Genomic DNA, 27,458 nt, shown 5'->3' with positions numbered 1-27,458 from the left:
AATGACATCTGTGTGGAAAATATTAATACATTTTTATTATGTAGCCATACAGACCAGCTAGCTATACTGTCAAATACTTTCTTACAGTGTGTTCAAGTTATTTTCAGTTTGAGAAATGGTAATGTTTTGGCACTTCCATACACATTGGACAGTATGTTAAGCTTGGAAACAACTGAATAAAATATTTGTTATTATCTTTTAATACTTTAAAATAACAAAATGTATGAATAAGAATACCTGGAGAAAACAGAAGGCACAATCAAGAATGACTTGGGAGAGAATTTAGATAAGGGATACTTTCTGGAGGAGCAAGGGTTAAGGGAAGTGATGAGATATTTTTGAGTATCTATCCTATAGCCACAGTGGAAAGCTGAAGGCGCAAGAGATAAGATGCGGCAAATATGAGCTGGAACTATGGAAGGGTGTATTCCTGGAGCAATGCAGGCACTCCCAGAAGATACCTCAGCGCTAAGTTACAGACCAATTGGGGCAAGAATTCTCACTCCTACTGCCCCCTGCCAGTGCCTCTCATTGACTATACCCCAACAGAAGGCAAAGGACAAGGGAAATTAGGTGAATGCAGTTCCTAGAGGCTAACTCCTGGGGCACAAAGAAGGTCAAATGATGGATTTGGGGTTTGAGAAGGGGTGAGGAATAGATAATGATTAGTATAATAAATGAAAAAAATAAGTGTATCATGATATTATATCATATCAAAATCCATATTTCCAAAGCATTTAGATCTTGTGTAACTTAGCATTAGCCACATGATGATTTCAGTGGAATAACCTGAAACCTTGAATCCACAATTATCAAAATATAACTCCACTCATTAAGACTCCCTAAATTGGGTATAATCAAATCATATTTTTCATTATGTTGTAAGGTTCCTAAGCAGCTTTCCTGGTAGAAAAGCATCTATAAAAATTAGGTAAATTAGACTCATTTAGTCAATTAGAACTCTGCCCTCATTGACCAAAATAAAAGCTGAAGAGTCAAGGATTTTCCTTATTTCATATGAAATAAGTACCAGCTTATTAGACTCATTAAGTGCATGACTTCCCACTCTGTTATCAATATAAAATTGTTTCTACTTGCATTTTCTGCCAATCAGCATAACTTTGGAAGGAAAGATGGAGAAAAGGGAGAACAAATTAAGTGCACACCATTTTTCCTGACTGAGAAACAAAGAAAACAAAACAAAACAAAAATGTCTCACAGGTGGCAAAGTCAGAGAGATTACTAATGATAAATCAAACTCACCAATCTGGTGGTCATGGGATAGCTCGTTCGATCATTGTCTCCCTGTTAACAGGTTACTTGCTCCTCCTAGCTCCCTTATTACCCTGTTTTCTATTTTTTCCAATCCACGTTACCAAGTACTATATAATTAGGATGTTTTCCCATGATGCTATTACTATGTTTAAAGGACATATTAAAACAGGAAGTTATTGCTGTGGAGTTGCTACCGATGCACTGGTAAGCCTAATTCAACAACTGAGACAAGTCAGAAAGTACTTGATTCCCTCAAAAACCCATAAACCAGATGTAAATTACAGAGATTGTTAAAATCAATTCTAAGCTTAAATATAACAAAGCTAACTAAAGTTTTGGTAAATGAAGTAAGGTGGTAAAATAAAGAGAACCTCAAAAGAGACTAAGCTGAGATGTCTGATATTCAAGACCATGCTTCCTTGCCCTATCCCACTCCCTTTGTAATTTCTATTTCACATATGTCATGATTGTTTTATTTTTTATTTTTTTATTTTTATTTGTTTTAAAGATTTTATTTATTTATTTAACAGAGACACAGCGACAGAGGGAGCACAAGCAGGGGGAGTCGGAGAGGGAGAAGCAGGCTTCCCGTGGAGCCAGGAGCCCGATGCGGGGCTCGATCCCAGGACCCTGGGATCATGACCTGAGCCGAAGGCAGACGCTTAATGACTGAGCCACCCAGGCGCCCTGTCATGATTGTTTTTAAACACATGGTTCACTGACAATGACCAATTTAAATAAGTAATGCTGCCTTTTAAAAATAAATATGCAGTGATAAAGGGGCCATTTAAAGCTGCCTTTTCATTTAAGAAGGACAAATAAAACATAATATTATAGGAGGTGGATAGGTGGATAGATAATGAAATATTTTTGAACTGTTGCAGCTTGGTGCGGTTATCCTCAGGAATGATATGTCAGTCCAACTCTAAAGAATCACTAATAAAATCTCTATAAAAAGCTACTCACAATTAACACTTATGGTGTTATTAAGTAGGGAGTGATGCAGGAGGAAGGGGGTTAACTATAACCCTTACTCTTCCATTGTTTAATTACCCTGTGTTCTTCTAGAGGGCACCAAAGTATTGTTGTATAGAAGCAAGAGTAAATCAGCTCCAGGGAGCACTCTGTGAGATGCCAGCTTTGAGCTAAAGTTGAGATGAGTTTCAAGTTGCTGAACACCCCCATACAGCAGAAAAAGATATAAGATATCGACACGCTCAGCTGCATCTTGTTAAAAGCTTCCTGCGGGTTGGCAGAATGAAATCTTTATTTAAAATACACAAACTATTGTCAAGGGAAAGATGGAAAAGAGAACACAGTAAAAGGTCCAAATGCTTTGCTTAACCCACCAGAAGCAGCAGAAAGGGAGAAGTGGTCACATTGTCTTTGCAGCAACAACAGAAATGGTGACTAACACCACCACATCAGCATTCATCTACTCTTCCCATGGTATCAGGATGCATTATTTCCTTTATTATTAATTATATGTGTTTCCGGGGAGGACAAATATATTATTACGAATAGCAAAAGAGGAAATCCTTTCTGGTGCCACTTGGCATTAAGTACAGTAGCGTATGTAATGAGTGAGTGATGACAGGAAACATAGCAGCAGCGTTGAGTTCTGGCATCCCTCCTACAAACCCGCTCCAACTTGCTCTTGGTAGTCAGAGGCTTTCAAACAGAAAGTTCATGTAAAACCATTATTGAACACTGACAGGAAGGAACTGAGACGGGAGGGAGTGGTGTGTATTTGTGCAGAAGGGGAAGGAGGGAGGGAGGGAAGGAGGGAGAGAAGGAGAGACTAGGAGAGAGAATGAGTTAGTCATCATCTTGCACAGACAACACCATAAGGGGGCAGGTGCTTTGCATAATTATAAAGATAGACGTACACATGCACACACACTTGCACACACAGAAGAAATCATTTTGGTTTATATCCTATCATTTCCAAAAACAGCTTTACGTTATAATGATTGTGAACCTTCCTGGATGGGTGAGCTCAGTAGGTTTAAGGGGGTAGAGCAGGTAGCCTGGCAGGAGATGGGTTCAGAAGAAGGGTCACTCCTGAAGAGCAAAGGGACATGACAGGCAATGAAGCAGACATGAAAAGAAAAGAGGTGAAAGGACCCTGGGGAAAATGTCACATGTATTGATTAAGCTTTATTTCCCTTTGGGAGAAAGTGACATTTCTGCTATTAGATCATGGACATATAAGGAAAGTAGATGGCTCACTGCTTTTCATTTTCTTCCACAGTGCTTAGGGCACCTTTAACCAGAGGGTACCTGGAAGGCTTTCTGTTGCATTATTATAAACAGGATAATTATTTTAGCGTGTTTTTTTTAAAGCACCAATGTGGTGACATTGCTCTTTCTTTAGCAAGAGAGATAGCATTGGTTGCCACAGCTGCATCCTTTGATTAGACACAAATGACGGTAAAATGATAGAAGTTTTCTGTTACATTTCTTCCACCCTACTCTTCCCTAGCTCCAATCCTCTTCTCTAGCTTTGCTCAGGGGATTTAAGTTACTCTTTCCACGTTTGTAGAGTCTGTGATACACCACCTCAGAGGCATTGGTCATTCTCCTAATCAGGTAGTAGAGAAATACCTAACCCTCCCCTCCTCCCCATGCAGTCCGTGTCCTCGCTTCAGAAGCGAGGCTAGTTTCTAGCAACTTTCACAGGTTTTTCCCTTCTCAACTACCGCCTTGACAGAGTCCTATCTCTACCTCAAGTCCAGCCACGCTACCAAGCACCCCAACTGAAAACTACATCCAGTATCCGAGATGCAGTGCACCCTGCACCACGCAGCCTCTGCTCCTGTTTCCTACTCTTCACTAAAGTGGACTCTTCATAAGCAAAAAATGTATTGCAAATTAAAACTCTGCCCCCCCCCCCCCGCATTTTTAACCCCGCCGCCCCTAACGCTTGCCGCCTGCTTCCCTTCGAAAACGCAACCAAACAAAAACCGAAATAACCAAAAGCACGCAAACACCTGAAGAAGCGCAACCGGGATCTACACCTGGACAAGTCCTCTGTGGCTTTAGTGGTCGGGAATAGCTTCCTCTCCCCGGGCGGACTGCTTTATCCCGGAGCCCGGGGGTCATGCCACGGCCTACGGGTCGCGGGGTCCGCTCGGTCGAGCCCGGGCAGCGCGTGGTGGCCTCCCAGTTTCCCCTCCTCCCGCCCTGGCTCTCACTCCCGCACAGCCGCCGCCGCCGCCACCCGGGCTGGCGCTCAGAACATCCCGCGCCACGTCTTCCCCGCCCCGGCTCCCGCTCGCCAGAGCCCGGCCCGCGCCGCTGGCAGCCATCAAGTGGCTCGTTAAGGAAATGCAGGTGAGTGCATGCGACCGAGCGGCTGCTGCTGGAGACGTGGGGTGTGTGCCTGTGTGTGCGAGCGGGGGGAAGAGGGAGCGCGAGCCAGCGAGCGAGTGCGGGAGCGGCCGGGAGATGCTCGCCGCCTCTGCTCCCCGCCCCACCGCGCCAGCACCCGCACCCGCACCCGGCGGCCCGAGCGCGTGGGGCAACGCCTCGCCCTGACAGCCGCTCGTCTCCCCGCGGTCTCGGCGGCAGCTCAGCCGGCCACCCAGCAGCCTCCCCCCGCCCCGGCGGCCCCCTCCCAGCCCGAGCCCTCCCGCTGCTCCTCCTCCTCAGCCTCCTCCCCTCGCGCGCCGCTGACAGGCAGCCTCGGCGGGGAGAGAGTGCAGGTACTTTGCCTTCAGAATAATTTTCAGGACCCAAGCAAGCTTTCGGAGCGCCCTTATTTTCTTCGGTCGTTGCCCCTTCCCTCCGGAAAAAGAAGATCCCACTTTTGAAACAAACAGCCCCTGAAGCACCCTACCCAAGGCAAAGCCCGATGGGCTGCTGTGCATGTGCTATTCTTTCTTGCAGTTTATTCTGGGCCTGTGTGGAATAGAAAGACAATTCTTTATTTGACTGGTAGGAAAGAAAAGAGAAGACTCCTCAGGGTTTCCAAGGAGGACTGGAGCGTCTGCTTTAGTAAGTAAACTGTGCTTTTGTATTTCTTTTCTCTAAAGTGAGGCATATACTGAATGCTCTCCCTTCAGATGGTATAGACACAGTTCGTTTTACCGGGGACGAAGTTGACTTATATAACTTAAGTAGTTCTTAATTGAGAAGTGGTTTGCCAAGCTCTTTATTTATTTGTTTTATTATTTATTTATTTATTTATTTATTTATTTATTTATTTATTTATTTTTGAAGAACATTGAGAAGACTTCAGTATTGGGAACCTTACTGGGGATCTGATTTCTAAACGTTTATTGTTTAAGGGCTGTTGGAAGCCTGGCTTGTGAAATGTTGGTTGGTTCTAAGATTTAAGAATGGTTACCTAGAAAAAGCTTGAGAATTCTAACCTGGTTCACTTCTCCTGCTACCTTCCACCTCAACCTTAACCCACACCAACTCCCATCCTTCTCTGACTTCACTTGGTTGCTTGCTTTATCTTTAGTTCTGAAGACAGCTTGCCAAAAAATTGGGTCAAGGGAAAGTTAATAAAGATGGTTTGAAAGACCGGGAGAAAATCCTGTTGAGGTTTCTAATGCCTGTAGGTAGATGAGATGTGGAAGAAAATCCTGAAACCAGGCTAGTTTGGATAATTTGGATGAAATTAATTTAGAGAGGGAATGTGAAAAGTGCTTTGGAGAGGGTAGGAGCTGAGGCTGTGACTTTGACACAGCAGGTTATAAACTGTGACAGGGACTCAGCAGCTAGTGACAGGCTTAAGGTGTCTCCTAGGGCTGAATATCTCTGCATCAAAAACTTTTGCAGGCAGTATTCCTCTTGGGGCTAACATCACCATGTCAGTAGCTGCAGCATTTCTGTAAAAACAAGTAGGACACTCTTCCTTTCTCTGTGAAAGGGTTAATGATATATTTAAAAAGAATAAAAGATATACAGTCTAGCATTTGCCAGTATTTTGTAATATCTAAATAAAACCCTTGTGTTATGTCAGTAAAAATATAGTTGAGTCAGTTTGTTTTGCACAGAGGGAGAGAATCAATAACATTTCAGCATTTTTTTTCTTTATTACTGCCAAATGGACTCGGAATTTAATTCTTCTTTCATTGTTACATATACAGTAGATACAATGGGAATTGCAATTTAGATACAACAGAGCTGAGTTTTAACAAAGTCAAAGTTATCTGACATAATAGCATTCATGCCGACTAGTGTAGAATAGTAATTTTAAAAGTTTTTTATCTTTAACTTTCAATTTTCTGTTTCAGTGTAAAGTACACTTTTACAAGCAAATATCTTTAAGAGTTATGAACCAGATTGAAAATTAAAGCCACTTATCTCACAGAATTTTTTTTTTCAACAGAACACCTTACCATCAAATAATACCTAAGCGCTCTCTTCTATTTAATTGCCAATACTGATAAAGTAAAAAAAAAAAAAAGTTACCTTTATATTTACTCAGATGAGTATATAAAAGTGGCAATATTCATTTGTCACTGATTTTTAAAATTTTAAGAGTAAACTAATGTACAATGGTTTTAAAAAGGAAAGATCTTTTAGAGTTGCTATGGTTCTTCAATGTCAAAAACTCTGAATATCTTGGGACATAAGTTTTTAGGGTAATGAAATAACAGTAGGATAGTTGATGAATTTGTTGACATGAAGTTATAATATATGGAAATCGTTCAGGAAACATATGTCATTGTTTCTTGTATATTACTTTATTTTCTATCAAATGGGTTTTCTTAGAGGTATTGCTATTCTCAGCTGCCATTTCTGCTATTGGTTTAAAATGAATTCAAGTAATTTAAAATTAAGCCCTTGTTTGATCAGATTTGTAAAGCATATGACCTCTACTAACTTGTGACCTCAAATATCTGAAAGGATATCTGATGTTTGAAAAAGCAATTATCAAAAAATAAAAGGTAAGAGTGTACTGAAATAGCCAATTTTTTGAGTGGTTCAAACATGTTATTACATATATTATTATAAGACACTTTTCTACAGTAGGAAAGACATGACAGAATTGTTGATCCTGTTCAAATTGCTGAAAGCAAAGATCTACAATTAACATGAAAATTAATGTGACACACATTCTGCCTATGTTCTAATTATGTTTTTGTGCTAAGGAAGATAGCCTGAATTAAAACCATTTCTAGTCAGGCTTGCACATACTATATTTGATCACTTTCAAAAAAGTCAAAACTGGACGGGGTGATCAAATTGTCGGGGTTTGTTTTGTTTTGTTTTCTTGTTTTCTTTCTCTCTTTTTTTTTTTGCCACAAGTTTTCTATGCAATACAGAGATGGTTGCAACTTTAAAGTTGAAAAAATAAAGTTGCTAGTGTCAGCAGTAATGTGTTTTATTATGCAATTGTTCTTGTTATTCAGATCAGATAATGGCCCTATGAAATACATAAGCAGTCTGCAGGGAATGAATGATTAATTCCTCTAACGTGTGCTTACTAAAGGAGTTCTTACTAATAAAGTGCTGTATACCTGCATTTGCTTACAGTTGCAGTTGGTGAAGGCAAACCTACTTTTCTTTTCCTTTAATATTAACATAGAATTTACAGGTCTAGTCCTGTAACTATAATAACTTAAAGATGATTTTGTGGAACACAAAATGTATTTTATAGAACCCTTTGGATATATATGATTGCTATTTACTTAAAACAATTGATTTAGAAAGTAAAATATTGTTATTTAAATGTGATACTAAAGGACTGAACTATTAAAATTTTTGTTTTTCTCTCAGTGGAATGACATTCTTTCTCTCCTGTGTATTACTATTTGGATATGGATGCAAACTGCAAGTGCAAAGAATGTTTTTCTTTAGTAATATTAAGTGTAAGAGAAAAGTGAAAATATTATTATAAAATAATTAGCTAGATACTCTGTTAAAATTTTGGGAATGGCTAATAGTGCACATGACCATTGTGGTTACCACTGGGTAAATTGTTTTGCAGTTAGAGGTGTATCCTTGATTAACTTTCGATATCTTTGCATTTCTAAGACTGGATTATAGGTGTAGTTGGGAAATGGATGGATTTTATGTGGTGATTTGATAACAGGTGACCTGAGATGCATACTACACATTTTAAACCTACCTACCCAATGTCTTCTGTTTTTAGAAATTTCTAAAAAATGTGATTTTTCAAAATTGTCTCATTGAATATATCAATGTGCATCTCTCACATTTAACACAACAAATAACTTTATTTCAAGATTCCTCTGTTGTTTGGAGAAAATAACGTAATTTCAGTAGTATTATTTTGGACTTATAATGAATTTAATAAACTTTAACAATGCAAATTATATGATAGTATATATTTGATAATACTAATTTGAGAGTTATAGTGAAAATTGGATGAGTAGGATTTTGTATCCAGTTGAGTGCCATTTGAATTTATCTCCTTATATATTTAAGTGCAAATTTTTTATGACTGTTGTCGGTTCACTGGATTTTAATCAGGCTGTTCAAAAGCAATTTGGCATCCATAAAGAATAAATGAATTTCCACTGGTAGAATCAATGAGGAAGTTAACTGTACCTGCAATAATGGTTATGTTTTTTCAAACCCTTAAAAAAATTTGTTGAATGAAAGAAAATGAATGAAGAATCAAAAATGAACATTGCTCATTAGGTAAACTCTTATATGAGTGTAGAATCAAATGTTTTGAATTTTTCTCTCATCTTTATAATTGGCAGGGTGACTCCAGGGAGGTAACTTGGACTCTCCGAGTTTTCTCCTGGGTTTTTCTCCTCTGTCCAGTAAAGAGAAATTGACCTACAATTTGAGACAGTTTAAATTCCAAAATCTCATGGAACAAGATAACTAGTAAAATAATTAATAGTAGCATTTAGCAAATTGTTATATTATACTGTGGCACCTTGAGAACCCAAAGAGGAGTTGCGGCAGCCATCTTGTTTAGAGAAAAGCTAAGGAAATTGTCCCCCCATATTGGAGGTGACTGGACCCTGTTGTTATGTGGATTAAATGTTTATGTGGAAGAGAGTGTGGAAGGAAGGCAGTGGATTAAAATTCCTCTAAACCACCCTTTCCTCCAGCTACTGAAAAAATATTACATAAGTAAATATTTTTGGATTTGTTATTCTATTTAATACCAAAAGGTCATGAGAAGATAAAAATGAAATTGCATAGTGTCTTTTGACTTCCTTTTTTTCTCCTCTTAGTTTATTATATATTCTATTTTACAATATCATGTTTAGATAAATATGCACAGTTTAATTATATTGTTTTTATTTCCCTGAGATACGTGTTATAAACTGTCACAGCTAGAAGTAACTACATAAAAATTCATTTCAGCCCCTGTATTTTAAAGAGGAAACTAAAGACTTCAGAGGTTAAAATCTACAAAGGTGACATATACTTCCCAAGTTCACAGAGAGGTCTTATATCACAAAGCAGTAGTATCTAAGATGATACATTGACAGGTAAATACATAAATAATAATTTATATACCTGTTAGTAAATTATTAATAAAAATTCCAATTGATGATGTATGATACATTTATCTAAAAAGATTTTATATTGACAAAGCTTCTAATCATGGAAAGTGAACACAGAGAAAGAATATATACAATATTAATTTTGAGTGCTTGCTTTTCTTATAGAAAACCAAGATTGTATTACTAGATAGAATTCATGTTATATAATTGATGAAATTGAAAAGATTTTCCCTCTAAGAGAATCAGTATGTCCAATCTTTCCCTTTTCTGATATAAATATTTGGGTGGTAGCAAGTGGACCTCTAACTCCATAAAATGTTTTATATTTTAAATCACTGGACAATGGGAAATCATGCTGTATTTAAAATTTATTTACTTCTGAATGCAAGATATAGCTGATTAATTAGAGAGCTTATTTGCTTTCCATTTTGTGTGTTTGGTTGTGTGCATGTGTGTGCGTGTATGTTTAAACACAGGTGTTCAAGATGGAACTTAGTGAAAATGGTGCACTTAAAATTTTAGAAGTGTATGTGTAATAATTGAATAGTCAAAGAGAGATAACATACATTAGGGTATGATATATCAACTTGCTCTCTGACTGATTCTTAAATCAAATGAAAGTTCAACAGTATACCATATTACCAAGGTCTTGCCTTGTTTAATAAGCCCATATGTTTTCTAAATACCACATTATAATAATTAAATCTTCTTAAGGTTGAGATTGTAGAATTGCAGAGAACATAATTTCTGTTCTTTCACATTATTATTACAGACCTTACTTCCCTGGTTTAGTATAGGTACTTACATTAGGTGCTAAAAAAGGAAAGGAAAAAAAATCAGTATTTGATTATGACATGGTTAGTTACTTAAAAGCTGCCATCATTAATCTCAAGTTAAATTAAATGTATTATCTTAACTTGGATACCTTATTATCATTCATTGCCTATTTGATTTACTTTGTAAGGGAACAATAAAAGTATTACACTTAAACACAGAATTAGTGAATTTCATAAAATTCCTTTTAAGCATGCAATTATTTAACTAATCAGCTATGCAAGTATATTAATTCATTTACTCTATAGGAACTGCTGTGGATTATACTTTTAAAAAATTATCCAAAGTTATATTTCTCAAGTGTAGTTTGTATTCAAAAGGGGACCCATCAACAGCTAAATGAGAAAACAAAGCTGGGAAAGTCTGAGTGCACATACTCCTTTTTACTATTTACCTGCTAATTACATGCATCGTGGGATTTGTATCACAGGATATACTCCAATTCCTTTGGTTAGATGGACCTGATAGCTTAGGACAAAGGTCTAGAACATAGCTTCCTTCCAATTCCAAAAAAGGTTAATTTAGAATACAAAACCAGAAAAAAAATAAGCAAGAGCAATAGAATGCTTCCTGTTTTTAAAATGAAGTGGTCTAGGTCATTTGTCCAAGGTGGAAAAATACCCACTTAAGTTTCTATTCCTGAAATGTTGTCCCAGTACAGTGACCTAGAATCTTTACAATCAAGGTCAGAAATTCTACTTAGAAGTAGAATAAAGGATGAAAAGGAGAGAGGATGGAGAAAGGAGAGACTTGTTAATCTTGCCCTAGAGGCAATATTCTTCCACTTTTTATTTTTCCCACAAATGGGTTTCAAAATCAGAGATATGACTTTTCACTTTGGGGTAAATGGCCATCAAATTAACAAGGAATCTGGCTCTTATTAAATTGTGCCAGTTTATGCCATTGTTACCTTGTATCATCTGGAGCCATTGAGAAGGTCAATTTATTAGTTCAGGATCTGCTTTATGTCTTCCTTTGATTTTGTCACAGAAATTAAGGACAGAACAATAATTCAATAATTCAGGTATCTTAGTCATATTTCTACTCCTGGAAGTTACATTCTCTTCTGTTTCCTAACTTATATGTCTTTTCAAGGCAGAGTCTGTAGTCAGGGGTATACAACATAATATTTGGTCCCCAAATATTTATTCAGTCTCCCCTGTACCAAGCAGTGCTTAAAACGCTCATAAGTTAGCAATATAAAGCTGCCTAAATTGTGACCATCCTATATTCTTATGAAATATTTCCCCATTATCAAGATTATTTTTATTCCATGGAGAAAATAGAATTTCCCCAAAGAATCTTTTTGTTTAAGTCATAGAAAAATTCCCAGGTACATGCCTTCTTTTGCCATCTTTTTCTTCTCGTTCGCTGTCATCCTGAGTCAAAACCATCTTTTATGGAAGCTGAGTGGAATCCCTGTTGCTTACTTAGCAGTGGCAGGCTATGCTCTATTCCACTGGAATTAATTGACACCCTTCATCATCTTCAAAGCTGTATTGCTCCAATGCTAATTTTTCAGGTGCCCCACTCTCCAAAGTTCTAGAGAAGCAGTAAGGCATGGTAAGCATATCACTATACCATCCTCATGTCTACAAGAACAGGAAGCTCCAGCAAATCTCCAGACCACTGTAGCAGTTCACGATCTATGTATCAGTCTCCCATATTTCCAAATTCATAGGATATAATACAAGTTAAGGTCAAGGCTCATGTTGTTAGTCTGCCTATAACCAAAGCATCATAGAAGTGCATTGGTTTTCTCAGGAAAGAGAACAGGCAGAGAAAAGAGAAGAAATTCTGCCTGTACATTTTGATGAGCGTGTTATTTTCATAAAAGGCCTTATAATATGTACATTGGATCAAATAACCAAAGAGGAAGACAAAAGTGTAATTTAAATTTTTAGAAACTTACTTGGATTGTTATGTATATTTGGAGTTAAAAATATTACACAAATTTACCTCTTGATTTCTCTTGAATAAGTAATGGAAGTATTTCTGACTTAATTTTAAAGACTTTCCCTTTGTATTCCCTCTAAAAACCTTTTCAAACTTTCACTGTCCATACCACTTAACAGGAACATTTGAAAAACAGTGCCAATATAATGTATTGTTTCACTCTCAAAGGCTCTTTTATATTTCTAAATTTTAATGCTGGGCTATGAACATCACAAAGAGGAACATTTTCCCTGCCATTTGTTATTTCCCATTATATTATATAATATACTGAATTAGTTCTTAGTTAATATTTATTCGTGGTATTTACTTCAATGGATCATTGCTTGCAATTTTAGGATGTCCGGTGCCTTCTCCTCTGAATGGATATGTTCATTCTGTGTCATATGTGTTATCCATTTATTTCCTCCTAGGATACATATGTGGTTAGCTCTGTAAGACATGGCTTATCCTCATCATTTATACCTGTGTGGTTGAAGACAATAGGGCTTTCTTGCGGTAGAATTGTGTGCTTTCAAGGACTGAATTCAGCACTTCAGTGTCCCATTTCCCTGCCCCTCAGGAAGGCATGCCTTCCTGTTGTTTTTTAGGGTCTTGAAACCTTCCTACCTTCCTATGTACCCCTTCCATTGTGGGAACTTAATAACATAAATTACACATTTGCTAAAACACAATGATAATTACTGGCTTTTTGAAGGAGTGCATCTTAAGAATTATTCTAATTGTAATATATATATAACAGTAGGTATGTTATATACAGTATACACACAGGCACACACACATACACACCCTTTTTTTAGAGAAAGGAATTTCAGGCAATATCTTAAAATGATTGGGTGTGAAATCTTATGTAGGCTGAACCTGGAGATCAATCCACTTAGGAGGCTAGGTCAGAAGAGATCATATGGTTCCCCCTAGGGCAGGCTTCCTTTGTCTCTTACTTAACAGGCCTGCCTTTTCTCATTTCAGTTTCTACTGCCAAGTTTGTTTTCTGCCCATTTCCTTTGTCCTTAATGGGAACCCAGTGTTGTAATTACACAGGATGACTCTGTTGGGCACATGAGAGTATAAAAGTGTATGTTGTTAAGATTTTTAAATAGATATTGCCATTGTTTGTATTGTACATTTCCTTTACAGTTCATTTGTCCCTCTCATTGATAAAACAATCTGCATTACATAAATAGTCCATCACTTCTTAATGATGGCACTCAAAGAAGGAAGCAATTTTTTCCCTCATCAGAGATGGCCTCAGGGTCTTATTTTTCTCTTGGGTTTTTGGATTTTGTGTGTGTGTGTGTGTGTGCCATAGTACCTTCTCATGAGCTCTGAAAATATCTTCAGATAGAGGTAATTATACTAGCTAACATTTATTGATTATATATGCCTGTCATTATTTTATTTTATTTTTATTATTATGTCAGTCATTATTTTAAATGCTTTACATGCATTAATTCATTTATTCCTGCATCAGCCCTGTGAAGTTGGTACAATTATTATCTTTAACTTACAGATGAGGAAACTAAAGTACATAGAAGCTAAATAAACTTGCCTAAGGTAGCATATCAAGTGCAGCACCTGTGCCCTCTGGCTGTAGATCCCACATTTGAAACCACTTTGTCATATTGACATTTTGGCACATTGATTTATATGTTTTCCCCGATGTACATTAGTATACAAAAGGATCTCCATAGGTTCTGTATATCAAGAGTGGAAAAAATGAGGGATCCCAGTTCTGCTTTTATAGTACAGTTCTTTTCAAATGAAACAAACACGAATTATTGTCAGTAAATAACATACATGAATAGGACACTGTCAAAGTGTTGTTGAGGGGAAAGAAGCAGGGACAAAACACATCAAGGCAATCTATCTCCACATAGCTGTCCCCAAAGTTAGTGGATAAGCATGGCACAAATGTTTTTGAGTGTATTCCTTTTCTTACTTGGAAATATTTGATCTGGTAGAAAGAGAACCTGATGTGCTCTTTGCTTTTCTCTAGTGTACCCTCCAACCTCAGGGCCCTTTCCAGGAGTAGACTGATCCAAGTGGTTCCCACTATTCAGGCCTCTGTAGCTTCTTGGCCGTGATTTTATGCAGTCCCAGCTGTTTTACATGCCTTGCTGCACTTGGTGACTGGTGACCAAGAGCCATACTTTTTGAGACTCAACCAAGATGCTTGAGTCACTCTGTGCTATGTAAAAGACATAGCGGAATAGAAATGCAAAGACAGGGGAGGTGAGCTTTGGGTGCACTGTGGAGTTAAATTCAGTGTCAAGAGGGGCTTATCTGTCAGGGAATATTATTCAGAATATTTTGATGCACAATTCCCATAATATTGAAATGAGACTGGCCTGATTAACTGGTGCAAAGTATAATGTAAGGGATACTAATCATAAGCACTAAAGAAATAAGTGAGAAGAGGAAAGCCAAAAATTGATCCTGTAAGAATCATCTTAATTACAATTATTTGTGTGAACTCTTACTCCTTATGCCTCCTTGCCATGTAGTCTGGGTATTATTTACCCAATTGCATCGTATTGGGTTAAATTTGTTGTAAATTTAATTTGATTGTAATAGTAAACTACTTTTATTTGCTTATTTTTTCTGGTATATTGATCATGTTTTTCAAATTTTAGTATGACTGCTTACTTGAAACTGAAAAATAAATGGAAGGAATATGAGTTACAGCATAAATCATGATTTAGCCTTCAGATTATAAGAATGGAAAAGTTAAGCCATTACCTCTACATTAACTAAATTAAAGAAAGCTTGAATAAAGTGATCCCCAGTAAACATTTATGGGGTTTCTAATATATGAGAAATGCTTCATATTGAGGGAAATCTGGTGCCCTAATTTTGAAAGGAGAAATATCTTTGATTTTCTGTAAAATTATCAGAAATGCCGTGTGACATTTTAAAAATCAAACAAAATAAAACATTAGCTTTGCTCTTTCTCAGCTTATTGAATCAACACTTCTTATGTCTTAGGTATATGTTTGTCAAGTTATAATTTTATTTAATACCACAAGATGGCAAAACACATAAAAATGTTTTTTTTTCCTATACTGGAGGAATACATAATACCAAAAATAGAAAGTTAAAGTTGTTTTATGACTCATATTTCAAGAGGTTCAAACATCTTCCTTTCAGGTGTGAAAGATACAGAAACACTTAGCAAACAGTGTAATTGGATTATCTTTTAACCCCCTAGGGTCTTCCTAAGGTCTTTTTCCTTTGTGTGTTCTGACTACTTGCCAAGAAAATTTAGTGAATTTTCAGTTGTAAATGAGAATTGAGGAGTGGAAATGTGCCATCCTGGGTAGTTTGATGATACAGACTTGTCCACTGGAGACCTTCACAGAACTGCTAAACTATTAAACTATTTGTTACAAGCTAGGGTTTGGCCACCTGTCATTGAAATACTTGTAAGAGGAATAATGGTCAAGAATGAGAAACAAAGATGCCTAGAAATGTTTCACACATTGGCGGTAATATCCTTTTATTTCTTTGCAATTTACAAAGAAGGAAGACATAATCTTTAGGTTCAAAGTGTTTTTAAGCAGGTGGTCCCAATTATTCTTGAAATATACTATACTGATTATACACAATTTAATTTGGATTAATGATGTGAGTAGAGCAACATATCTTGGATTGGGTGTCCAAAGGCAAACAGATGTAGTAAGTACTGGTAATTAGCTAAAATAAGCAAAATTTGCAACTTCAAGTGAGTAAAGTTTTTTAGAAGTCTAGATTGTCTCATCAAATTTGTGGCAGTGTCCACATTTAGCTCTGTGGGAGTCCTGTTATAAAATGATACCTTTCAGTCACTAAGCTCTGTAAAGTCCACCTTTTATTTATCATATTTTTTTTAATCAAATCTTTCCCCTGGCCATAACTTTGCTTCAGAGTCTTACCAAATTGTAATCCATTTGGGCTGCTATAATGAAAATACCGTAGACTAAGTGGCTTATAAACGACAGAAATTTATTTCTCACTGTTCTGGAGCCTGGCAAGTCTGAGATTAAGGTACAGGCAGATTTTTTATCTAGTGAGAGTCCATTTTCTGGTTCATATACAATCTTCTTGTTGCTGTGTTATCACATGGCGGAAGGAGCAAGGGAACCCTCTGCCATTTCTTTATAAGAGCACAAATTCCATTTGTGAGGGTTCTATCCCCATGATCTAAACCACATCCTAAAATTCTTACCTCCAATTGCCATCCAATAGGTTTCAACATACAAATTTTGGGAAAACACAAGCATTCAGTCCATAGAACAAATCTTAACTATATGACTATTTCCTATTTCCCTACCTTTACCTCAATTCTATTCTTTTCCCTGCCAATCTGATCATGCTTAAAACATTAAAAGATTCTTTACTGAAAGAAGTATAATGTTAAAAAAATTTCGGTGTAGGGGCACCTGGGTGGCTCAGTTGGTTAAGCCACTGCCTTGGGCTCAGGTCATGATCCTGGAGTCCCGGGATCGAGTCCCACACTGGGCTTCCTGCTCAGCAGGGAGTCTGCTTCTCCCTCTAACCCTCTTCCCTCTCGTGCTCTCTATCTCTCATTCTCTCTCTCTCAAATAAATAAATAAAATCTTAAAAAAAAATTTCGGTGTGACATAAAGTGGCCTTTATAACCCAGGTTGCAAGCAATCTTTTTATCTTTGTTTCTTGCCTTCTTTCTACCACCCCACATATTCTGTAATAAATGTATAAATACACTGAAGTTAAAAATTGAGTAATTTAAGTGGCTTATGATGAAAATAATGATGATGGAAATTTATAACTGCATTTTCCTTGTTGAGACTGTCTCACGTTTTGTGATGTTATATATATGTGTCCTTCAGACATTAATTTTGAATCTTATTTCAGAGTATATTGAGTATCCTTTTCAGCCAATGACATATACAATAGAATGCCAACTTTTGAGGGACCTCTATTGCTTTGTGGCTTTGCTCAAGATGAACCACCTACTATATTACTTCTTCACAACGAATTGATCAGTTTCTTTTGCTTCCCAGCAGCAGCCAGTATCTGCCATACAAAGTAATGATCTCTAGCAAAATTTTATGTCATGTTTCCCCTGCCAGCTCCAAAGTGGTCAGCCTTTCTTGGCTTACCATCTTGGCACTATGTGAGTTTCTTACTGTAGCCCAGCCGCCATAGGCACAGGCTTTGCTGCTCATAGCTTGGCTGAATGCCAGCTCTTTGTTGTAGGAGATGCTACTGTAACATCTGTTGAGTAAGGCACTTATGTATTTACTGACATCAATCTTAAGAATTTGGGTATACTTTCTTGGTTTGGGACATGCATTGTATGCAACATGAAGTCTGTCTTAAAGGGAATGTTGCAGTTCAAAAAGGGAAAGAGTATGTATTTTTTTTTTAATGTAGCCTTGATATTTCTTATAAAAGAAGCCAAAAAAACCTTTGTGGGATATTTAGATCACATCTGAGCAATTTTCTGTGTATTTACTAAATAGACATTTTTAAAGGAAATTCATTTACATAATGGTTTGGAAAAAATCATTGATTTTAAGTTAGTAAATTTTGATTGCCTTAGGAAAGTACTCCAGATTTTAAAGTGATATATCATCAGATAAAGTAAGTAATGTAGTCACAGTGTCCATATCAGGATTTTTAATTTTTATTTTGAAAATATTGCATGAACACCTTCTTTAGACCACAGATCCAAAATAATGTGATTAACTGTGAAAATGTTGATTTTACCTGTATTGAAATATTTCTGTGATTTGAAGAACTCATTGGGGAATCTGCTTCTTTGTGTTAGTGACTAAAGATGATAATTATTAAGTGGAATCTGTTGGGAGACTGAGAGAACTCAGAAGGTGTAAAAGCTTGTGAGTAGACGAGGAAAGAATCAAGGTGTTCTGTTATTGGTAAAAATGTCACAGAACTGAAGGGAAGAGGGCTTGAAGGTAGAATAATCTTGAATTATTTCAATCTGTAAGATGTTAGAACTGAGTTCTCTGATTAAGTAACTCAACAGGGATAGTTTGGAAAATTATAAAATGTTCATGACCAAACTTTAGAAAAAATGTTGGAATATTTATCATGGTAATCAGTCATATGTTTGTCTTTTTTTCTGTGAGATAACCGGTCTAAAATTTCTAAGGCCCTTCCTTCCCCTATATTTTGCATCATATATCAGGATTCCTAATTGATATAAAATCAAATAAAATTAAAGTCCTTGTTAACCTGCATGCTACACTGCAAAAAATAAATTGGTAGCAAAGTAAATATGATTTAAACAACATTATACAAATTAGATTACAGACTAAGCTGCTGTAACCATGAAACCCCAAAACAAAATATCTGAAATTAAATATATTTTTCCCACTTAATAGTTCTAAGGTGAGTGGGCCAGCCTAATGGGATAGCACTATTTTCATAGGGGCATTTTTGCACCCAGGCTTCTTCCATTTTGTTGTTCAGCTATGACCTAGAGAATCATCTTCATCTGCATGTCAGATCTATATCATATAGAAATAGGAAGTCAAGGGAAATAGTTTGCTTTAAGGGAATTTTCATTCTAATGCCATCAAATTTAGTCACATGGTCGTACCTGGCTCTATGGGAAGCTTGGAAATGTAAGACATAACTGAGTAGTCATGTACCTAGCTAAAATTTGGGAGTTGCTGGGGCGCATGGGTAGCTCAGTTGTTAAGCGTCTGCCTTTGGCTCAGGTCGTGATCCTGGGGTCCTGGGATCTAGCCCAGCATTGGGCTCCCCGCTTGGTGGGAAGCCTGCTTTTTCCTCACCCACTCCATGGCTTGTGTTCCCTCTCTCACTGTCTCTCTCTCTGTCAAATAAATAAAATCTTAAAAAAAATTAAATAAAATTTGGGAGTTGCTGTTATTGAAAGGAGGAAGAGGAAAAACAGATATTGAAGGAATTAATATTCTCTGCCTTACCTATTCACTCCTCATCTTATAAAAATTGGATATAGCTTACAGTATCTTCCTTTTTCTCTTTATATCCTGCACTGTTCTCCTTTCCTTTTGAATCTAGAACAGGTAGTTTAAATGTTTTGTCATCTATACCATAGTCTGGATTAGCAAGAAAAAAAAATCTAGTGCAAAGCATTTGATTTCACTAATAGGGAAGAAGGGGCCCCATGATGTCACATGACAAATTCTTATAATTAATTTTTCAGAAGTAAAGGTGAAAATTAGAATCCAGGTAACTCGGGGCGCCTGGGTGGCTCAGTCCGTTAAGCAACTGCCTTCGGCTCAGGTCATGATCCCAGGGTCCTGGGATCGAGCCGCATGTCAGGCTCCCTGCTCAGTGGATAGCCTGCTTCTCCCTCTCCCTCTGCCTGCCGCTCTGCCTACTTGTGCTCTCTCTCTCTGTCAAATAAATAAATAAAATCTTAAAAAAAAAAAAGAACCCAGGTAACTCGACAGTCCCGACTTCCTTACAATAAACAATGTGACTGGATTTTTGTATACTTTTGGTTTATTTTCTGTGGAGAATCACCTAAAAAGTAACACTTGGAAGACAGTTGTTAGAATGTTGTTGTTCTTTCTTCACCTTCATTTTCTTTACATGCTAGTGAATCTTTCCTTGCTATGTGAGTGAATGCCAAGCAGATACCATGCAGCCATCAAAAGGAATAAAATCTTGCCATTTGCAATGACGTGGGTGGAACTGGAGGGTATTATGCTGAGTGAAATATGTCAATCAGAGAAAGACATGTATCATATGACCTCACTGATATGAGGAATTCTTAATCTCAGGAAACAAACTGAGGCTTGCTGGAGTGGTGGGAGGTCGGAGGGATGGGGTGGCTGGGTGATAGACATGGGGGACTCTATATGCTATGGTGAGCACTGTGAATTGTGCAAGACAGGTGAATCGCAGATCTGTACCTCTGAAACAAATAATACATCATATGTTTTAAAAAAGAAGAAGTTAGTAGGAAGGGAAAAATGAAGGGGGAGAAATCGGAGAGGGAGATGAACCATGAGAGACTATGGACTCTGAGAAACAAACTGAGGTTTCTAGAGGGGAGGGCGGTGGGGCGGATGGGTTAGCCCAGTGATGGGTATTAAAGAGGGCATGTATTGAATGGAGCACTGGGTGTTATACGCAAACAATGAATCATGGAACACTACATCAAAAACTAATGATGTAATGTATGGTGATTAACATAACATAATAAAATAAAAAAAATAAATCATGGGCAAGGTCTTACTTTAAAATATGACAACAGGTCAGTTCTTTTTTTGAAGAAAAATCTACTTTGTGCTAGGAAATTCAAAACACATAATATTTATGAAAAACTGAAAAGAATGTCCAAGATGGAATCAAAGAATGACTTAATAAAAACATAGAATTCATATTTTATAATTATAATCTATGTCTCTTCAGGTTTTGTAAAATTGTCTAAGTTTAGAAAACTGAACCTCAATCTGTGTCTTGCTGGTCACTATATCCACAGTGCAGTTGTCTGATAAGAGTATCTAGTTTCCGGTGAATCCTGCTGGTAGATTTGATGACTGCAAATGCCTATATCTTGCATCACACCCATCCATCAGGAATGCATTAGCTTTCATGCACTCCCAGAGAATTATTTTGAAGTTCTCCAGAGAATCAGCATAAATTGAAAGCTTATAGCAGGCCCACCTGGAAAGACCCAATATTCAATGGAAGTTATGTTATGTTCTTAATATACACTGTAGAATTACTTATGAGAAAGTATAGAGTGCTTTTTGCTGACATTCTCACCGTAAATAATGCAAGAGTAAACACTTTAATAATTTCAATTAATTCTGAAGTGTAGCTTTAATTTTTCTAATTACAGTCGGTATTCCTAAATCTGAGACTTCTGGTGGAAGTTAATGAAATCTTTGCTTACCATTGCAGTTATATTATGGAACTTGCTGTTGAAGTGCAGGGTGCTTTAATTAAAAATATTTTCTAATCTAAAATGAGCTGTTTTAACTCCTTAAAAAAGTTTCAAGTCATGCATTATTTTAAAATGGATATTAAATGAATCCAACTGCATTTTCCAATTTCTGTTGATTTGCTATTTCAGTGTTAATAAAATGCCAGTTTTTATTCATGGGTCAAATGGTAGATCATTGCATTAGTTTAGTAAATTCATTTGAAGACTAAAACCCTAACAGTGCTCACAGTATATTTATACAAATTATAGATTGTTATAAATTGGCTTTCAATAAACAAAATCAAATAAAAAATTACAGTCTATATGTAAACTATTTAACATGTGCACATGCTAAACATTTAAATGGCAGTCTTGGTAACAAATAATAACATATTTTGGGGAGAAATTTTTGGGGAGCCCCTTTATGTCCTTATTACTATCTGTGCTATTGGTAACAAAGTATGGGTTTTTTTGAGCAATCCTTGGTATCTCATTTGATATGCATAATAACAAAAAAAAATCAAAGATTATTATGTATCTTTGAGAAAGCCTCTTAATAACCATCACACAAAGATAGTTATATAAGGTTTTTAGCTTTTTGGAGCAGACCTCTTAAAAGCACCTGCAAGTTTTTCATATTTAATTTGATTTACTTGGCAAAAGTTACAAATCCTACCTAAGACTTGGTCTTTATTATGAGTCAAATATCCCATGGTTTGTTCATGTTATACTCATGTTCATTGCAATGTAGCCAAATGTTTTTCTAATATTAAATGAAAATACTCTGAACAAATAACAGAGTTCAGCCAATTCTCATATATATGTGTGCCTTTTCTTTAACTTTCATTCTTGACTACCAGCTTTTCATTTTTTATATTCTACCAGCTCCTTAAGGTGTATATCATTACACCAATTTGGAGTCATAGATAAATTTAATTATGGCTCTGCCTTAATAAAAATAACTAATTTACATATTATATTATGGAAACCCATAGGAAATATTCTAAAGGCATTTAAACATGTCTGCTTATTTTTTGATTCCTTTTACTTTATACTGCCTTTAAAAATTTATCATTGTTTATAACCACACACACAAAATTACTTTAGGAAAAAATTTATCTTAGTAATTGCCAGACTATAAGTCCCAAATCTAGTGCCTGTGTTTGACAGGGACACAGTAAATGTGAGTAAATTAACATACACACATATATATGTAATGTATATGTTATGTGTTACATATAAATATAATTAAGTGCTTTTTGGAAATTTTAACAATTTTCTCTTCTGTATTCAATGTAAGTTCTGTAACTAAATAATAAATTTGATTACAAAATAAGTAGTTCACTATTTTTAAATGTACTGTTTAATAGTCATTTCGATAAGGAAACTGGGCTTTCAAAATAGTCAAATTCAGATCACATCTAGGTTGTACTGATTACTAGATTCTTGACCATTGGCCAGTTACTAATATCAGCAAACTTCTCTTTTCTTATCTGTAAAGCAAATATCTTATTATGTACTTTAATGAATTTGTGTAGGGTTAAGTCAGAAAACGAACATGTAAGTACATGTATATTTGTGTGTATGTGACTGTGATTATGGAAGCTTACAAGAAAATTATTTGAAAGGAAACTATCTTACCCTATGACCTAGCAATTGCACTACTGGATATTTCCCCAAGGCACAGATGTAGTGAAAAGAAGGGATATATGCACCCCAATGTTCATAGCAGCAATGTCCGCAATAACCAAACTGTAGAAAAAGCCAAGATGTCCTTCAACAGATGAATGGATAAAGAAGATGTGGTCCATATATACAATGGAATATTATGCAGCCATCAGAAAGGATGAATACCCAACTTTTACATCAACATGGATGGGACTGGAGGAGATTATGCTAAGTGAAGTAAGTCAAGCAGAGAAAGTCAATTATCATATGGTTTCACTTATTTGTGGAACATAAGGAATAGCAGGGAGGACATTAGAGAAGGAAGGGAAAAATGAAGTGGGTGGGAAACAGAGGGAGAGATGAACCATGAAAGACTATGGACTCTGAGAAACAAACTGAGGGTTCTAGAGGGGTGGGTGGGTGGGGGGATGGGTTAGCCTGGTGATGGGTATTAAGGAGGGTACGTACTGCATGGAGCACTGGGTGTTATACAAAAACAATGAATCATGCATCAGCACATCAAAAACTAATGATGTATGGTGACTAACATAACATAATAAAATAAAATTAGAAAGGAAAGTAGCTTTATTTTTGAGAACTATACTACAAATCACTTGCATAAAAGGGTGGAGGTAATGGTATGTGGTCCTTTCTCTTTTAGATTGTATAGTCCTTAATTATGATATGCTCAATCAATGTATATGCACTTTTCTGCCTATTACATGAAATCATCATATTATGTTCTTAATTTTTAAAGGTTTAAATTTATTATGACAAAAGAGCTCTGGTATACTAGCTTTTTTCCCCCCAATAAAGTAGCTCTAGCTTGTAGAAAAAGTATTTTTTTTATTTTTTAAAATTCCTTTTTAACGATATTATTTATTTATTTATTTATCAGAGAGAGCACAAGCAGGGGGAGTGGGAGAGGGAGAAGTAGGGTCCCCACTGAGCAAGCGGCCCAATGTGGGACTTGATCCCAGGACCCCGGGGTCATGACCTGAGCTGAAGGCAGACACTTAACCAACTGAGCCACCCAGGCATCCCTAGAAAAAAATATTTTAAAGTGGAGTTTTATGGTTAGAGTTTTGTAATGAATAAGTCACAGGGATGTAAGGTACAGCATAGGGAATATAATAAATGATATTGAAATAGCATTATATGATGACAGATGGTAGCTACTCTTGTGAATACAGCATAATGTATAGAGTTATAAAATCATTATGTTCTATACTTGAAATTAATGTAACGTTGTCAACTATATTTTAATAAACATTTTTTAAATGAATTAACAAATGTAGGAAAAACTGTAGCCACAGAACTAAACTTTATTCATACCAAAGAACTCACAGAGAAGAGAAACTGTGATCAACATGAAAACGCTGTCATTGATAATTCATCCCTTCAGCATTCTCACTTTCAAGCAAAGAAAGGTCTATAATCACTCGGGATGAGACTTCAACTAAGCTCCAGCCCTGGTGTGCGAAAGAAAACTATAACTAGGAATAATCTTTAAAACAGGAAAAGAAGAGAAAACAGTCCTTATTTGGTGGAGGAAACTTTTACATTACACCAAATAATTCATAATAGGGAAGGAATTTTTCAGTTACACCTTGGAAATCTATTATTCATATAGTGACACTTGTAGGACATGTGAGGATTCTCACTGCATAAAACAATCTCAGTGTCATAAATGGAAGAAAGTCTTCAGGGATCACTCATTCCTAAGTCAATGTTAGTGATCTCACGCTGTGGAGATACCAATAATTAAGTCAGTGTGACCAAAATATTAGCTGGACTTTGCTTCAGAAAACTTATAGTTGGAAGTCACTCTATAAATAATCCTTTAGCATACAACTGAGCAAATAATTTGGATTTTGCTTGATGACTTATTATTTAAAATTGTAGAATAAAGTTGGAGGATCGTAGTGTTCATGGAAATGCTGAATGCACAATTTGGAAACATAATAATCAACAAGGTAAACCAACTTCAAAAGGTTTATATTTATATGCATACAGTAAGGGTTGTTGCTGAACAATTGATGTGTGTATTTGTCTTGACAAAACCATGAAACACTATCTTGAATAAAAATGGCCATTTTATATGGTGATTAACATAACATAATAAAAAAAGGGAAAAAATGGCCATTTTGTTCATTATAAGAAAAAGAAAAAAAGTATTTTAAAATGCGCTTTAAGTGGGCTTTGGAAAACAGCTAATGCTGAATATTCACCCATGTCCTATTCTAATTTCAATTTATTGTAGAAATATATAATAACATCATTGAATCAAATTTAAAAAGTTTTAGAAGTATTAAATAATGTAGGAAAATTTTGTTTAAGGCACAGATATTACTCAGATGCTACTCAGTAGAATGAGCCAAAAAACAAAACCAAATTGCCTGTGGATGATCAGCTTATCTGGTGATCCAACTGAGAAGGAAACATGGCTTTCTGAAAAGTCCTAGTTATGTTTGCTTTACTTTGTAGAAATTTAAAGCCAAGATAGTTTTCTAATTTATTTGTAAGTAATTATTGGTTATTTGAGGGAAAATTCATGTAAAGCTATTCAATTAGTTGCAAATTGCCTCATTATCTTTTATAGTTCATCTCTGTTTTTATTTTTAATTTACTTTTCACCATTAATTTTCTTTAATGAGCAATTAACATTAAAAAAACTTCTTTAGATCAGCTGCCTAGATAATTAATACCGTGCATGGATTTCTGTAGAGACAATAATATGTTAATGGATGCTTTGATTTGACCTAAGCCTCATTTTTTTCTCCCAAAAATCGTACCTGTATGGAGTTAGAGGAGAACCATACAATATAAGTAAATTGGTTATTTTAAATTCTGAGGTTAACGTATGGCTTAATTATCTACTATAAAAAGTTATTATTTGAATAATTAAGTCAACCTGTCATTGAGCTTTTTTGGGGAAAAAAAACTAACAAAACTCTCCTGAGTGTTGTTTCCCTCCAACTCCTTGACAACATGAAAATAAAATTCGTTTCATTTTTACTTCTTTAAAGTGCAAATGATTCCTTAAAGAAGAGGCATTTTTTTCATTTAATTTATACTGGGACAAAGATGGACTCAGGAGTATATATCCGTGCTTCAGTGCAAGGATACCAAATATTTTATCTTCAGCTGCCCTCACCACACACCTTTGAACATTAGACATCTTAGGATACCTCATTAGACAGAATAATTGTGGCAAGGGTGTGACCTTGTACTTCTGAAGCAGTCTCCCATTCAGTGGATGGTGTGAATGACTAAGTGGGTCAGTCCTCGAAGATTGTAAACCATTCATTCTCATTAGGCTGCCGGCCACCAAACTCCAACACACTAGGTTGTTTGAGAAATGAAGCGATTTATTGAAGACATTTTTGTTTCTGCTTCTCTTAAGGCAATCAGCAGTTCAAAGAACATAAATTAACTGAAAATTTAGGCATAAATAGCATCACTTCATTTTTGCTATATTAAGCTCCTTGCTTGCATTTGGACTGATTTGATATTAATCAGTGATCATAATTTTATAGGTGCTTTACCTTTTTGAGTTTAGTTAAATAAAGTTTGAAATGTTAAAAAAGCAGTTCTGGTGTCAGTGCTACAGACTGCAAAAGCAGTACCCAGTTGAATTGTACCCAAGACAAGTACAATTTATTGATTTTTTATTTTTTTAAAGATTTTATTTATTTATTTGACAGAGAGAGACACAGCGAGAGAGGGAACACAAGCAGGGGGAGTGGGAGAGGGAGAAGCAGACTTCCCGCTCAGCAGGGAGCCCAATGCGGGGCTTGATCCCAGGACCCTGAGATCATGACCTGGGCAGAAGGCAGATGCTTAAAGACTGAGCCACCCAGGCACCCCAACATGTATAATTTAATTCCTCCTTTCTTAATTTTAAGGGAACTTTCTCAAAACCAGAGAGAAACTATCCTCTGTAATTACCAGTAAAGGAAATTATATAATATGCTTGTTTAGGCTTATGCTACACAATTGGTGGCAACTAATGTAAATGATTCAAAATTAGTAGGAAAGATACAAGCACAGCTCAAAAGGGAGTTTAATTCTTCTTTTCAGGGTGAAAGGGAAAAATCTAAGTACTTCCTGTTTTAATGATAATGTGATTTGGCTAAGTGCTGAATATATGTTTTTAAGAACAGAGGAGAAATCTATAATGACAATGAGATAGAAATGACTTGAAAAACAATCAAAACAGCTTCCTAGGGTAGAGGATTTTCAAATTATAGATCTTGTTTTCTGTCTCAGCAAAAACAAACAAAATATATATATATACATATATATATATGTGTGTATATATATATATATATATATATATATATATATATATATATATATAT

General features: G+C 36.0%; 1 long non-coding RNA gene across 2 annotated transcripts in view; it reads left to right on the top strand.

The window, feature by feature from the left end:
* Window positions 1-4,507: 4,507 nt before the first annotated feature.
* LOC112836255 (uncharacterized) overlaps window positions 4,508-27,458 on the top strand; it is a 1,106,139-nt gene continuing 1,083,188 nt past the window's right edge. The window contains exons 1-2 of one of the 2 annotated variants that reach the window (XR_012374749.1): window positions 4,508-4,611; window positions 5,167-5,274. This is a non-coding gene — a long non-coding RNA (uncharacterized lncRNA). Of the gene's footprint in view, window positions 4,612-4,997; window positions 5,275-27,458 lie in introns of those variants that run through there. The other variant, XR_012374748.1, reaches the window with a different exon arrangement.

The sequence above is a fragment of the Callorhinus ursinus genome, unplaced genomic scaffold, assembly GCF_003265705.2.
Source record: "Callorhinus ursinus isolate GAN/ISIS: 27379988/994484 unplaced genomic scaffold, GSC_fseal_2.0 scaffold39, whole genome shotgun sequence".
Lineage (NCBI taxonomy): Eukaryota > Metazoa > Chordata > Mammalia > Carnivora > Otariidae > Callorhinus > Callorhinus ursinus.
This window is presented reverse-complemented; position numbering and strand designations above follow the sequence as displayed.